The sequence below is a fragment of the Chinchilla lanigera genome, unplaced genomic scaffold (assembly GCF_000276665.1).
Source record: "Chinchilla lanigera isolate Chin_1 unplaced genomic scaffold, ChiLan1.0 scaffold00050, whole genome shotgun sequence".
Classification (NCBI taxonomy): domain Eukaryota; kingdom Metazoa; phylum Chordata; class Mammalia; order Rodentia; family Chinchillidae; genus Chinchilla; species Chinchilla lanigera.
The window spans coordinates 1,289,173-1,304,583 of NW_004955451.1; the positions used below are offsets into that span (position 1 = coordinate 1,289,173).

The 15,411-nt window shown below is 50.8% G+C and overlaps 1 long non-coding RNA gene across 1 annotated transcript; it reads left to right on the forward strand.

Moving 5' to 3' along the window:
• Positions 1 to 8,421: 8,421 nt before the first annotated feature.
• On the forward strand, positions 8,422 to 11,759 carry LOC102028814. Its single transcript, XR_262567.2, has 3 exons — positions 8,422 to 8,802; positions 11,030 to 11,268; positions 11,606 to 11,759. It is a non-coding gene; the product is annotated as an uncharacterized LOC102028814 (long non-coding RNA).
• The last annotated feature ends 3,652 nt before the right edge of the window (positions 11,760 to 15,411 follow it).

Here is a 15,411-nt window from a genome sequence, read left to right on the forward strand (position 1 = left end):
TCCTCCTGTCCCTGTCCCTTCCCCCCCAGTGTCACTCTAGAACAAGCAGATGTAGATGGGGGTGCTGGGCTGGCAGCTGAGACCCACAGCTGCCAGCCCAGCACCCACATCCTGTCTCTGTCAGCTCCCACAGAGGGACAGGGAGCTCCCTCTCCTCCCCCACCCCCTGGGACTCGGCTCTCAGCACCCGCAGCCCAGCTCTCCAAGCCCATTTCCTCTCGGGATAATTGTGTGGGTGACTCGCCAGCCCTGGAGAGCTCTTCGGGAGGCATTAACTCGGGATGAGACCAAGAGGGGAGGGTTGCCCCGGTTACCTCCCTACACCCACACGTTGAGGGTGTTCATTTGGGGGAAGCGAGGAATGAGATGCTTTGGAAATCTGTCCAGGATGCCAGTATAAACTCCTGTCTCAAAACTTAATTGTACGCTTCCACTTCTTCTGTCAGGGAAACTGAGTCAAGAACCTCACTGTCACGGAGACACAGATGATCTTGGGGTTTAAAAATCCCAGCAGCATTCCCTACAGGCCCTCCACTCCCTCCTCCTCCCTCCTGCGCCCCGCCAGCCTTCCTGCTGTCATGCGGTGCCTGCAGCGGTGCCGGGGAGCTTATCCGTTGCTGCCTGTGGAGGCCCACATTGAGAGGGAGACCCAGGAGCCCCCCGGAGCGTCCCAGCCAAACCCAGACTTCTGGCTTGTCTGGTCATGGTCCTGGCAGCTTGGAAGAGACGGAAGAGCCATCGCGGTTCACTCACTGCTGACCCTCCCACATCAGGGCCTGCACGGCATTCTTGGGCTGGCTGGGCTCTTGGCATTGGGAGCACGGGCCTCGGGGTGGGGGTGGGGGGGAGTAGTCAGAGCAAGGACGGTCGCTGGAGCACCAGGAGACCAAGTAGAAGCCTGAGGTCAGGAGGGAGGGGGACTCTGAGTGAATGATCAGCAAATGACCACGAGAAAAGGAGGGATGACACAAGGGACAGCGGGGACCCAGGGAGGGAAATGAGTCCCCCTCAGTCACACAGAGTTACAGCTGGGTGGAACCCAGTCTCTTGACCCTGAAGCCACCAGCCAACTTCAGTTTGAGGGAAGGAAAGAATTATATGTGCGTATATAAAATCAGTTTGGGACACCTGTGTGTATAAGCAGTGCTTATAATGCCTGTGCACACCTTTGTACACGTAGGTGAGCTGACTCTGAGTGGGGAGGTTGTCTGTGTACACATATATTTGTGAGATTGGTGGGCTGTGCTCATGGCTTGGGTCACACATGCAGAAGGGCAGGGCATATGCCACTGCCCACAGGGTTGGTTGAGGAGGATAAGGGGTTTCCCTGGCCACATCTTCTGGGGTCCCTGTTTCCAGAGCAACCCCCAAGGCTGTCCCCAGGAAACAGCTGAGCCAGCCAGGCCTGCAGCAAATCCCTGCCCTCATACACATCCTACCCAACCGCCCAACTGGGGTCCTTCCTCTGCAAGCTCCCTACACGATGACAGAAACAATTAACTAGAAGAGATAGTTAATACCCAAAGGAAAACGTTTCTAGATACAATTTTACAACCTCTCCTCAAAAATGGGACTTTACCAGGAAGAAATACAGTTTATTATAAGATACACTTTCTTATAATTTAATTATATAGGCTTTGGTCCTTTCTTTAAAAAATGATATGGAAAAGGAGAGGCTGAGATAGTTAAGTAAGTTCATTGTATTTCCCACATACTTTCTTCTTACCTGCGGCAAAAGGTATAAATGGGCAGGTGATTTTGAAAGTCCTGGGAACAAGTCAGGCCCAAATCCGTCTGTGAGCCCTGACAAAGCACTGTCACAGTAGAGGTGACCTCAGCACCACCAGGCAAGAGAACTGGAACTGGAGAACACAAGCCAAGCCTACCACCACCTTGGGGGACACTGGGGCCCAAGGCCTACCCCGGATGACCTCTCTTACCCAGGAGTCACACTCACACACGATACACACATACACAGAAACCTACACAAGCCATGGGGTGGCCAGGCAGGCCAGCCAGATGCCCAAAAGGCATGCCCAACCCTAAGACCAGTCAAGGGAGAAGAAGGAAAATAAGATTCCACCACCTGACCACCAAGTCTGCTTGGCTTTCAGCAAGTTGCTGACACCTCGGGGCCTCAGTTTCCCCCATCCTCTAGGTAGTGCATCAGTTGGTTTCTAACACCCTTTACCCTTTAAACTCCTCTGGCTGAAATCCCTCCGAGAACTGGTCTCCTTTCTCCTGTCCTTCCTGCGGTGCAGAAAGCAGGTTCCAATCCCCATCCGTCGGTCTCTAACTGTGAACCAGGGCAAGTGGCCAAGTCTCTCTATGCCACTATTTCCCCATCTGTAAAATGGGGGAGAGCAGCCAGCCCATGAGACATCAGCCAAACCTCTTCTCCCCAGAAGCGCGGAACTCCCGGCTTCAGCCTCCCTCTTGCTGCTAAGTTCCCAGGAGAGACCCTGACAGGGCCCAAGAGCGCCCCCTCCAGGATGAACCCGGCCTGTGCGCAGGAACGTCCACAGATGCTGGCTGGCAGGAAGCGAACAAACGAAAGCGTCCCTCTCTTTAGGGGCCTCTTCCTTGCCACAGCCTGCCGCTCAGCTGTGGCACCTCTGCCTTTAGCCCCCACGACACGGACCTTTATCTAAGGGCCAACCCCAACATTTCCTCCACCCGGTCTACGAGCCAGATCTCCCAGGCAGTCAGGGCCACACCAGCAGCCACGGACACCAAGGTGCCCATAACTACAGCCCCAAGTACGTGGTGCTACCCAGATGGGATGGCCTCAGACAGCAGCGCAGCTACCGAGAACAGGAGCAACAGCAGCCCATCTCTGCACTTAGGTGCTGATGCAACGAGTCCTATCCAGACACAGGGAAAAGGGGCGTAATTTCTGCAGAAAACAATGTGGGTGATGTATGCCCATGACTGGCACACAATAAAACTGTAGTGCAACGCAGAAAAAATGCGCCCAGTCAATACAATAAAATCAGCACAAATACACTCGTGTAAAGCAAATAAATCTCCCAATCCAAATATTTTACAGCACAAGCAAGCGCCAGGAGGAGGGTGGAGAAGTGTGCGTCTGCACTGTTCAAGTTCTTCCCAGAAATCTCGAGGGGACAAAGACAAAACGACCAATGAGCCCTCCTAAAACCCCCCCATAAATAAGTAATGAAAGAAAGAGAGAAGGACTTGGGGGCTGGTTTGCATTGCCGGCCTCGGATTTCATCTGGAGAAGCGACTGAGGGCTGGAGGCCCCCAAATTACCATTCATCTGGTCTTGTTGTGGAAATTTTCAAGGGATTTGCAGTAATTATATGACAAAATGCTTGCAAATCTCACTCATTGCTGAACAGAAACAGGCGGGTCAGGGATTGAACACTTTCAGCTGGGTAATTTGTAAATGTCAATCAGGCAACGGGGCAGAGAGAGAGAGAGAGAGAGAGAGAGAGAGAGAGAGAGACTAGGAAAATACTGTAGCAAGCTCAGTACCAGAGGCGGCTTCTTCCTCCCAAAACCCAGGAATGGAAAGGCCCAGGCCAGAGGCTGGGCAGAGGGGAGAGAAGGAGGGGAAACACACAGCTAGAGGAAGGAGAAGCCCAGGGAAAGAGGGAGGGGAGGGAGAGGGACACAGAGAAGAACACGGGACAGAGCAGAAGGGACAGGGTGGGAGGAGAGGCGGGAGGGAGAGTTGTGGATGGAGAAGTAAAGAGAGAGTGGATCAGGAAAAACAGTTTAAATAAAACCAGGGAGATTAAATTAACTGATACATACATTCCAAGAGGTAGGTCGCAGGAGCGGCCATAAATACCAGCTCCCTATCTCCCCTGCTCAAGACAGCGGGGAGAGCAAAATAAAATTAAAAGATACAACAATAAAAATTACAAATGCATCTGGAGGGTCCTGTACTTGACATCTGCAATGGAGGCTCAAAGCTGCCGAGCAAGCCTGGGGCTTGGCCCTCACTCCTGCCAGGAGCCACACGGGGACCATCTTATCTGCGGTTTGGCGGGTCATTCTGTGTCCCATGTTCCACCCAACATACATGCCTTCTACATACACGAAGGGCTCCAGGGGTGGAGAGCACTACCATAAGAACCAATTTGGCACTTTATAATTTATAAGGTTTTTCCTAGTCATCACCAACCCTTCAAGGAACTGGTTTTACTTCGTGCTGATTTGTTTTTTTCAGCACTGGAAATTGAGCCCAGGGCCTTTGCACAGAGCTCTAGCCCTGACCTTTGAAATTTGGAGAGAGCTAGGCATGGTGGCAACATGCCTGTAATCCCAGCACTCAGGAGGCTGAGGCAGGGGGATCGTTGGGAGTTTGAGACCAGCCTGGGCTACAAAGTAAGCTCAAGGCCAGCCTGAACTGCATAGACAGACCCTGTCTCAAAAAAGACCAAAAAGAAAGAAAGAGAGAAAGAAATTTGAAGAGAGTTCTGCTAAGTCACTAAGTTATTCAGGGGGCTTGAAATTGTGATCTTCCTGCCTCAGCCTCCCAGAGTACTGTGATTATAGGCATGAGATACCATGCCCAGTTTATGTCCCCAGGTTTATAGGTGAGGTAATTGAGATTTTAAAAGGCTATGATTTGGCTCAAGATGACACTCTAGCAAACAGGTAGAGCAAAGATTCAAACTCAGGTCTTTCTATTACTACCTTCAAGGAATGTGTTCCTGTCAGCTCACCTGAGACACAGAACATATGTTCTGAGCACATATGTGTCATATCATCGCCACACGAATGTGGCCAGCATGACAGGTTGAGCTAGCCAAGACAGCCTTCTGTAAGCAGGAGCATCCAAATCCAGACTCCAAAGACCTTTGTTAGCACCAAAAGGTTTCTTGACACACTGCCAGCCACAAGCATTCACACACACTAGTGGTTGTGTCTCTGACGTCTGTAGATTGAGGAAATGCCCAACCACCCAAAGCTACAATAAACCCAAAAACATTTTTAAAGGAATTTCAATTGGGAGAGGGGATTGAGACAGGATCTTGCTATATAACCCAGCCTGGCTTCAAATTTACAGCTTCCTGGGAGCTGAGATTAAGGAATTGTAATTTTATTTATCACTATGGTGGGGAGGGCATAAAAACACAAACAAGAGTCTCTGTTGCTCTCCAAGCACAGTGGGCAATATGGGGCTCAGAAGACCCTCTTGCAAGAAAGCCAGGGCCCCTCTCACCAGCGTCCACAGCCCAAGGGCCCTAGAACTTCTGATGGAGGCTGGCCCTGTGAGTTACAGGGTGGGCATGATTGGACTACAGAGATTTTCTGGGAAGTGCATCCTGACGAGCTCTGGGAAGCGAGGTGGCCAGGCAGCACCTAGGGCCTGGGGACAAGAGGAGAGAGCAGGCTGGCCTCACTGCTACCAGTGGCCTCAGTTTACACTTTTTTTTTTTTTTTTTTTTTTGGCACCGGGAATCAAACTGAGGACCTTGCACTTGCCAGGCAGGCACTGTGCCACTGAGCTACATCCCCGGCCCCAGTTCGCACTTTTGCTGTGATAGCCAAGCAGGGTTTGTTGCTGGCCACAGGGAGACTCCAGTAGGACTAAAAGCAGGTGTTTCCACTACAAGTTTAAGCTGGACTCACGCTGGGTCCCCTGCCTAGAATGCACCACTCACTCTCCAGAGGGCCAGGAAAGCCCAGGGAACTCCTACTGCAGCCCTACTCCGTGCCCAAGCTGCAGCAGGAACGCAATGGGCCCAGACAGCTTGCGTTCATGACCTTGTTGAATAGGCATCATTTTCCAATCCTGGAAGTGACTTTGTGAGCAGCACAATTACATGCATTGTCTTTTGTGAGTCAAAAGTGTTAACCTGTGGAATGTCAATCAGATGACACTTTTGCAACACTGCTTGGCATTTTTCTTTTTTCTTCTTCTTTTGAGATGCAATTTGGCTATTATAATGCCCAGCCTCGCCTCCAACTCCTGGCATCAAGTAATCATCCTGCCTCAGCCTCCCAAGTAGCTGGAACTACAGGTGCATGTCACCTCTCTATTCCATTTCCTTATTTTTAAAAGTATTAAAACCTCAGAAATAAAAGAGGTGCACTGTAGTTGGCTGAGGTAGCAGAATCACAAGTTTAAGCCCAGTCTGGACAACTTAGTGAGACCCTGTCTCAAAATAAAAAATAAAAAGGACTGGGGATGTAGCTCAGTGCAAAGGCCCTGGAGTCAATCCCTAGGAGGAGGGGGGTACCCTCTGAGCAGAACAGAGGCTAGCACTAGATTTAAAAGTCATCCATCAAAAAAAATAAATAAATAAATAAAAAATAAAAGTCATCCATCAAATAGTAACTGTACCCTCCTGGACGCCAGTGGTCATGAGGGGACAGAGGTTCTGAGGGAAGGGCACTGGCACCCACCATCCTCTTCCACCCACCCACAGCTGACTCTCCTGCTCTTCTGCCTCCCCACCCTCTCCCTCAACCAAGATCTCAGCTCTGGAAGTGAAAGTCCCTGCTCTGATTGGCTTATCCTCTGGACTATTTGACTTCCTACCCACCTCTGGGGAGAAAGTCACAAAAGCATTTGCAAATAATACACTTATCTTTGCCTGCATAGACGCTGTCACTGCGAAGTGCAGAAGTTGGGGTCTCTACCCAGCACTGCCACTGACTGTGCCAACCGTTTCATCTCTTTGTGCCCCTGTGGTCCCATCTGTAAAATGGAGATAAATCCTAGCAGCCACACTAGCAGGGCTGTTGTGAAGACTAAAGGGTACGTGGGTGCAGTACAGAGGTTAACCTGTGATCACCTCTCCTCTGAGCCTCACTAGCAGGACCCACATTTTGAGAACAGGAGGGAAACGGAAAGCAAAGCTAAAGAGTAGGAAGCTGGTGCAGGAAGTCAGCAGACAATGGCAGAAAGGCCTGAACTGGGGACCAAGAGAGGCAGACCTGTGTCTCTCTGAGCCTGCATTTCTCCATCGGTAAAGTGAGGATGTTGGACCGGGAAATCCAGAGGTATCTCTGATTCGAGGAATTGGTGTTAGAAAGAACGAAGGGAAGGCAGGGAGGGACCAGGACAAGCCAAGATCAGACTGTCTATGGCCAGAAGGGGGTGACCCTGGACCAGCCTCCACTGGGAAACAGCCTGCAATCTCTCCAGCAGGACCCCCTGAAATTCCATGTCCCAGATGAGGACACCAAGCCAAGATCACCCGGAGAGCGAGTACCAACCAGCAGCAGCAGCACCCAGTGCGTGCCTGGCGGGGTCCGAGTTGGGCTGGGTGCCCCCCCACCTCAATACCGGAGAATCTGTTACCTCCTCCCGTCGTTAGCTCCACCCTCAGCTGAATTTAATGAATCTGAGAAAAATTATGAAGTCCCATAAAGCCACAAGTATCATAAAAAGTATAATAAAATTGAGAAAAGCTATTAAGTTATAAATACAACCAATGCGCGCAACATCACTCAGTCGGGGAGGAAGTCGCTATAAAATAAAGTCATTCCACAAGTGACTAAATCTCTTAATCACAGGCCACAAGCTCCCCTCGTCAGGCGGCCAACCCCACCGTCTGCGCCAGGAGTTTGGGTAACGCGAACTTCCCAGTGGCCGGCCGAGAGCCACGTGGTGGGAGACAAAGGGACAAAGATCGCAGACAGACAGAAAACAGGTGGCGAGGAAGCTGGGGAGAGGGGGTGCACTGCGGAGCGCTGCGGCGGGGAGGAGGCGGTCCGCATTGGCTGCCACATCCCGCCCCAGACGCTTTGCAGAGCAACCGAGGCTAAGGAGAGCAAAGGAGAAAGGAACAGCCCCGGAAGGAAGTCTGCAGCCGGTGTTGGGTGCGTGCGATCCGGGGAAGGCAGGACGCGGGCAAGGGTAGCGATCCGAACCGCCTTCCCCGCTGGACCCGGGCTCGGAGGCCTTAGCGTCTTGCCGAACCCAGTCGGTCTTGTCCCGCCCCCCTCATGAATATTCATCGCTGTTATTAGCGCGCAACCGCGCCCATTATGGTTATTGTGCGCCCAATAAAAACAAACATGCTAATGAGCAGCTTTCAAGCGGGCGGTGGCGGCGCTCGGAGCGCTTCCCTGCCGCCCGGTGCCGGAGGGCAGGAGAGGGGCCTTCCCGGGACCCCGCGAGAGGAGGCGGAGCGGTGTCATCGGGCACACCGGGCACACCCGGGGACCTAGGGCCTGCAGAGCCGGACGCTGCGGAGAGGGCCTGGTGCTCCCGCTCTCGGGCTCCGGGAACTCCGGGGAGTGGGGTTCCCGCACTGCCCCACGCAGGCTGCGGCGTGGTCTGCACGGTCAGGCCTGCCCGGCCCGTGGGACCCGCTGTCTGCAGAGGAGCTCGCCCTGCAGACTGCTGCGCCGAGCCCAGGGCCAGGCGCCCGAGCTGGCTCGGCCGCGGGAGGGACTTCAAGTTGACCAGCAGCGAGCGTTTCGCTTCAGTTTCCAAAATGGGGCGGAGAGAGGGGAGGGAGCAGTGAGGGCGGAGTGAAAGGTCCGCTCTAGGCTCTCCTGAAGGTCTGGTGTGTCGCACCCACTTTACCAGCTGAAAAAGGGAGGCACCCAGAGGTTGAGGAACTGTGGCAAGTCTTGCGCCAGGAGGCGGGTTAGAACCAGGCGTGTGGCCAAAGCCACTGGACCTAAGGCCTGCTGGCTTTGTCTGGGGCGGTTCAAAGGGTGGATTCCCATAGTCTGGGCCCAGGAGCGGGCTCTCACAATGTTTTCGCTAAATGGCTGCGGTGGGGGAGTGACCGGAAGCCACCCAGACTCAGTCCTCCTGTGTTAGAGGCGCGCACTGTCCTGCATCGAACACACGTGTGCGACAGGGTAGGGACTTGATGTGGGAAGATGGGAGAAGGAGGGGAAGATGCAGAAAGAAATGGGGAAGGCCCTACAGCAGTGGTTCTCAAATTTAGTATGATGGGATTGAAAAGTGGATTTAGAGCTGGGTGTGGCGGCACACACCTGTAACCCCAGCACTCCGGAGGCTGAGACAGGAGGACCCCCAGGAGTTCGAGACTAGCCTAGGGTTGCAACGTAAGCGAGTTCAAGGTAAGCCTGCACTACATAGTAAGACCCTGTCTCAAAAAAAAAAAAAAAAAAAAAAAAAAATTTAGTTTTGTTCCAAGACTGGTACAAAATTTTTCATAGCAGCATATTCATAATAACAAAAAGGGTGGACAGGGGCTGGGGATTTAGCTCAGCGGCACAGTGCCTGCTTGGCAAGCACAAGGTCGAGTTTGGCTCCCGGTACCGGAAAAAAAAACAAAAAGTGGACAACCCAGATGTCCATCAGAGCAATTTAGCAATTTAGTGAGACTCTGTCTCCAAATTAAAAAAAAAAAAAAAAAATTAAAGACTGGGGGTGTAGCTCCCTGTGAAGGTCCCAGGTTTGATCCCTGTTCCAAAATATGTCCATCAAGTGGTGAATGTAGAAACACAATGTGGCAGATTAGGTTAAGGGAATACTGTCCAGCTATACAAAGAACCCAACTACAGTTACATCATTACAACATGGATGAGCCTGGAAAATAAAGCAGTCACAAAGAACACATATTATTTGCCCAGAATAGGCAAATCTCTACAGACAGAAAGTAGATCAGTGATTACCTAGGACTGGAGAGATGAGGGAATTTAGAGATAACAGCCAAGGGGTACAGAGTTTCCCTGTGGGGTAATGAAATTGTTCTAAAATTGAGTGTGATGATGTTTGCACAGCTGAATATACCAAAAGCCACTGGCTTGCACAATTTAACTGGGTGAATACTATGGCATGTGAATTATATCTCACTAAAGCTGTTAACAAAATGAAACAAACATTAGGCTCAGTTAAAGAAGCCAGACTCAAAAGATCATCCAGAAAAGGCAAATCTATGGAGACAGAAAGTAGATTCACGGTTGATTGCCTACAACTAGGGGCGTGGAGAGGGAATTAACTATAAACAGTCACCATGGATCTTACTGCAGTGATAGAAATGTTCTGTAACCAAACTGTGATGGTGATTGCACAACTCCATACACTTATAAAAATATTATTGGGTATTTATATGCTTTAAGTGGTTGAATCATTTTATTTATTTATTTAGAGACAGTGTCTTACTATGTGATCCAGCCTAGCTTTAAGGCTACCTTAACTCCAGATCCTCCTGCCTCAGCCTCCTGAATGCTGGGATTACAGACATGTACCACCATGCCCAGTTTCAACAGATGAATTTTATAGTATGTAAATAATACTTTTAAATTTTTTTAAAGCACCGATTGGTAGATCCTACCCACTGCCATCACCCTCTTCTCCAAGTTTTTGATTCCATGGGTCTGGGCAGCTGGAGAACTTTTGAATTTCTAACAAGATCTCTGCTGATTCTGATACTGTTGGCAGAGGGACCACACTTGGAGACCTGCTGGTCTGTAGAGGTGAAAGGCCCATGCCAAGAAGGGGGGCGGAACCTGTTAAAATAAAACCCTTCGGGCAGCAGCTCTCCAGCCCCTCCCTCCTCCAGAGAGACCCTGGCGGTAACAGGGTGAGGGGCTGTCACAGCGGCGGGAGCTGCCTGCTCTCAGCTCTAGCGAACATTCCTCTGCGACAGACAGCAGCAGAGTTAATTTCAAGGCAGCCTCTCCACCATCAGCCGAAATTGGCAGCGTAAATAGGAACCGCTGTTTATTTGCCACTTACCTCTGTCTTGTTCCGCTTAAATACTGAGGGGAAACCGAAGCCATTAGGGTCAGGAGAAAATTACAAACACGCAGCGTCACTGTGGGTGGGTGAAAATGATATTACAGCTGGGGGGGGGGCTGCAAAAAAAGTAAATAGAGGAAAGAAGGAGGGAGCGTGGGGAGAAGGGGAAAAATGCTTGCACCAGCGGAGCATGAAATAAAATAAAATTAAATAAAGATCTGTTTGGTGGGTGGGGAATCTTGGTCCTAGGAAATAGGGGTGGCGATGGGGGAGGGGAGAATTCTGGAATTGTTTTTAAAGCTAAAGCAGGGGAAGTAAATTCTGCTATTTTCTGGCCTGATGCGTGGTTGGGACTGTTTCTCTTTCTGTCACCAGGAAACTGGCCCAGCTAGGGGACAAAAGCCCAAAGCCACCATCAACGGGGGCGGGGGGCTCCTCCCCAGCACCCTTCCTCCCGGCGCTTCGCACACCTTCCCTACCGGCCCCCAGCCCAGCAGACTTCACTGGAGGCGAGCGGAGCGCGTTTTATTGCCTTCCGTCCTGCTCCATACTAAATCTTGTGGCGATGCTTCTAAAAGTCAATAAAACGAGAAGGAACCTGCGATAAAATTAAGGTGGGAAGTGTGATGGGGAGAGGAAATGGGAATCTTCTTTTTAATTTAGCTTTAATTTTAATTTTTTGTCACCTCTCGGAGCAGCCTGCGAGCTGCGGCGGCGGTAGAGGCGGCGCGGGGGAGGGGCTGGCGCGGCCCTTGAAAGACTGGGGGTGGGGGCTGGCCTGGGCTGGGGCAGCCACGGGGGGAACAGGCCTGACAAAAGGCTGCTCACCCAGAGGGAAGCTTCCCTTTGTGCTCCAGAGCCCACTGCCCTGCGCTAAGGCTAAGGCCTCGGGCAGCTGATGTGGCCTCCCTGAAAGAAGGAACTGTGACTCAGTGTCCTCTTTGTCCACAGACTGGAGTCACAGCCCTAAGGGCAGCACTGACCCCGCTCACTGATGATCACTGAGCACTCACTGTGTTCCAGGAATCCTTGGAAGCGCTCTGCGTTTACTTTCATGTCAGCCCTCCCATCCGTGTCGGGAGATAGGCACCGCTATCACAGCCCCAGCCTGCAGATGGGAAGCATTACTGCTTTGCCTTAATCCTGACAGCAGCCGGGTGTCCCAGCCGAGTGAGGCTAGCAGGGCCCTCCCTGGCCTTTCGGAGGAGTTCAGAACTGGGAGCTCTGAGGGCTCTTGGGTGATCAGTAGGAAAGCCAGGTCTCTTGGGTTTGCTGTCTCTTCTCACGTGATGGGAAGCCCCTGGTCAGTGCTTTTCTGCTTCCTACGTGGGCTTCTATCTCAGGCCCCCTGGAGGGAGGGGAGAGGTAGGCGCTGTGTCACCTACATGCAGATGGGGAAAGAAGCTCAGAGTGGCGGGAGATGTCTCCGGGACCACGCAGGAACACTGGCTTTGGGTCCTAGTTGCACCTAGGAAAGGATCTGGCTGCTGTCTACCCTCAACTTGGTGGCGGGGGGCCGGGGGGTTACACTCAGAAGATGCTGGTAGCCATTAAGCTCAGGCTCCGACATAGGCATGCCCCTTCTTTGCCCCGCTTCCTGGTCCACAGGGGTCCACTGAGCTACCCTGTCTGGCATCACCTTCCCGAAGGCCCCCAGCTTCTACAGCTGAAGAAGATGGGAATCGATGGACTTGTCTAACAGACTCCCTGCTGCCCCAAATAATGTCACCCTCATTAAAAATCAGATTCTCAAAGCCAACTCAATGCCAAGGTGAAGGGCACATGAAGTATTTATAAGTTAAAAATAAAGCAAGTTACCAGATACTGTGCCGAATGTAATACTAATTATGTTTTCTTCTAAATACGGTTCATGGCCGTTATTTATATATGCACAGAAGAAAGGACTAGAAGGATACACATGGGAAGTGTTTACCTCCTCATAGTTCTGTCTCTTTTGCAATGCTGGGGTCAAACGCAAGACTCCATATGTGCTAAGCAAGCACCCTACCACTGAGCTGCCCCGCAGCTCAAAACTCTGCCTTTTTAAAAAGAAAAGGAAAAAAAGAAAAAATTCTGCCTTACTAGGTTTTGTTTTAAAAAATGCTAGTCCTCCTCTAGCTTGCTGATTTCGCAGTCTCCTAAGCACAGCCAAGAACAACAGTTCACGTGTGAGTGTGCATGTGTGTGCGTGTGTGTGTGTGTGTGTGTGCGCGTGTGTTGGGGCTCCCAACTCCCCCACCCTCTCCCAGTGACTGCTGTTCATCATAACCAGGACAATTAACCATCCCCTTATTATTCACACGTCATGACTACTAATCACCCTTATTAATATCCATGCTTTGCAAAACCAGGAGGCAGCTTGCCTCAGACACTTGGAACTCCACAGGAATCCAGCCCCGACCCAGGCGCGCCCCTTTCTGCTTTGTGCTGTCACCTCCCCCTGCAGCAGGAGAGTCTGCCTCTTCCTCGTCCCTCCACAGTGACCACTGCCCACTCTTCCCCTCCTCTGCCAGTTCATTAGAGCCTCACACCCCTGGAGATCCATCTACGTCCCCAGTGCCACCTGAACCACACACTCCCCTTCCCTGGAACTGAAACAAAGGTCTCTTCCTGTGGCCAGCTCCTTTTCTCAAATTACCCGCTTGTTCACAAAGGGGCTGCTTTACCTCAGAGAGACACAGCTAAAGGCTGAACTTCGCGGCTACACCACTCAACCACATTCAGTCTCTAAACGTGTTACTTGTTTTGGAAAATGCATCAGCAGCTCTACGTTAAGCCAGCTACAGCTAATAATAACATTGGCTGTTTGGCTAATGTTAAATTCCCTGGCTAATGTTTGACACAGATTTATACTGTGGTTCTTTTCAGCCCTCAGTTTTGTGGTGGCCACAGTAGCCCTGGGAAATGCTGAAATGAGCTATGCTATGTGCCGGGGAAGTGAATCCAGACTTCACCACATGTGCATGCACAGAATTTATAGTGCATCGATGTGCCAGCCCCCAGGGGGTCACTGTAACCTCTTCTGGCCAGAGGGGAATCCAGACTAACCACAAGAGGTGGTTGCCAACCATCTCTGTACCGGTCAAGATAACAGGTACTGACCACGACCCACCCCGCTGAGATGACAGCCGTGATTTCTACTCCTGAGCCCGATCATGGAACTCACCAGGCATGAAGAAGATGAAAGTAATTTGAACAACATACTTGAGGCAGTTGCATTTATTATAGCAAGAAATTAGATACCTTTCACATGCCCAACAATGAGGGAGTGACCAAGCAAAATGATGATCTATCAGTGTGACAGAATGCCACGCGGTCATGAAATGACAAGATAGTGCACTCTGCCGCCCTGAACGTGCCTGTGTGCGTCCAGCAGAGCTGAGAGCGGGGAAACTCAAAGGAAGACTAGGCACATCTGAGACACATGGCTCAAGGAAGGAGCTGGGGTCTTACCTGGGCTTAGCTCTTAATGAGCCTATTTGTAAAAGGAAATCAACACCCCTGTTCCCAGTGGTACAGGGGAGTAAGCTAGGTCATGAATGTAAAGGCCAGGATGCTGTGTTCAGGCCCTTTCAGGTACCTGGCAACTAAAACACCCATATGAATGCTTAGAAATCAAAGCTCTATAGCTGGGCGTGGTGGAACCTATAATCCCAGCACTCGGGAGGCTGAGGCAGGAGGATCATTGTGAGTTTGAGACCAGCCTGGGCTACAAAGTGAGCTCAAGGCCAGCCTGAACTGCATACTGAGACCCTGTCTCCAAAAGACAAAAAAAAAAGAAAGAAAGAAAGAAAGAAAGAAAGAAAGAAATCAAAGTTCTTTGGATCCATTTTAAAGTTAGTCCATGTAAAGAAAACAGGAAGAAAATATGAATATTTTTTAACACAAAAGAAGGAGGAAGGGGGCAAAGGAGGAAAGGAAAGAGACAGGGAGGGAGGGAATAAAAAGGAGGAGGAGACAGGGAGAAAGGAAGGAGTATAGAAGAGGGTCTACAGTGTGTTCACATTTGTGTATGTTTTGAAGAGAGGGAAAAAGAGAGAGAGAGAGTGTGTGTGAATTATACATATTTGGGGATGGATATTGTGGTAGTTGGCTAAGGGCTCCGCACATATGTCCGTGTACTAGATTATGTTGTGTTACATGATAAACGAAAATTAAGGTTCCAAAAGGAATAAAAGTTGTTAATCAGCTGCACATAAAATGGGAGATTATGCTGGGTTATCTGGGTATGTACAACATAATCACAAAGGTCCTTAAATGGGAGACAAAGAGGGTCAGAATGACATGGTGCAAAAAAAATCTGACCCGCTGTTACTGGCTTTAAAAGTGGAGGGAGGCCAGAAGCCAAGCAATGCAGGAAGCCTCCCCAAGCTGGAACACATAGAACAGCTGAGTCCTCCCTGAGGCCGCCCCCCAAAATCTCAGCCCCACCGTCACCTTGACTGTGTATAACCCAGTGAGATCCACTCGGAGCACTCGCCTCCAGAGCCAGAAGACAATGCATGCCTGTTGTTTCAGCCACTACACTAAGTACTCATTTGTTACAGCAGCAATAGAAAACGAATACAGATCTACAAGAAATGGTTGGTAGCGATTAGATTCAGGAAGTGGGCTCAACAGCCTGGAAGCAGGGGCTCTGAACTGGAAGAACTCATTTTTTCATGTGTGTGGTGGATTGACAACTGGCGCCCAACTTATAACCCCCAGCTGAACCGAGTTAGTGTGGTGCTGGGTGTGGAAGACCCACCTGAGGACTG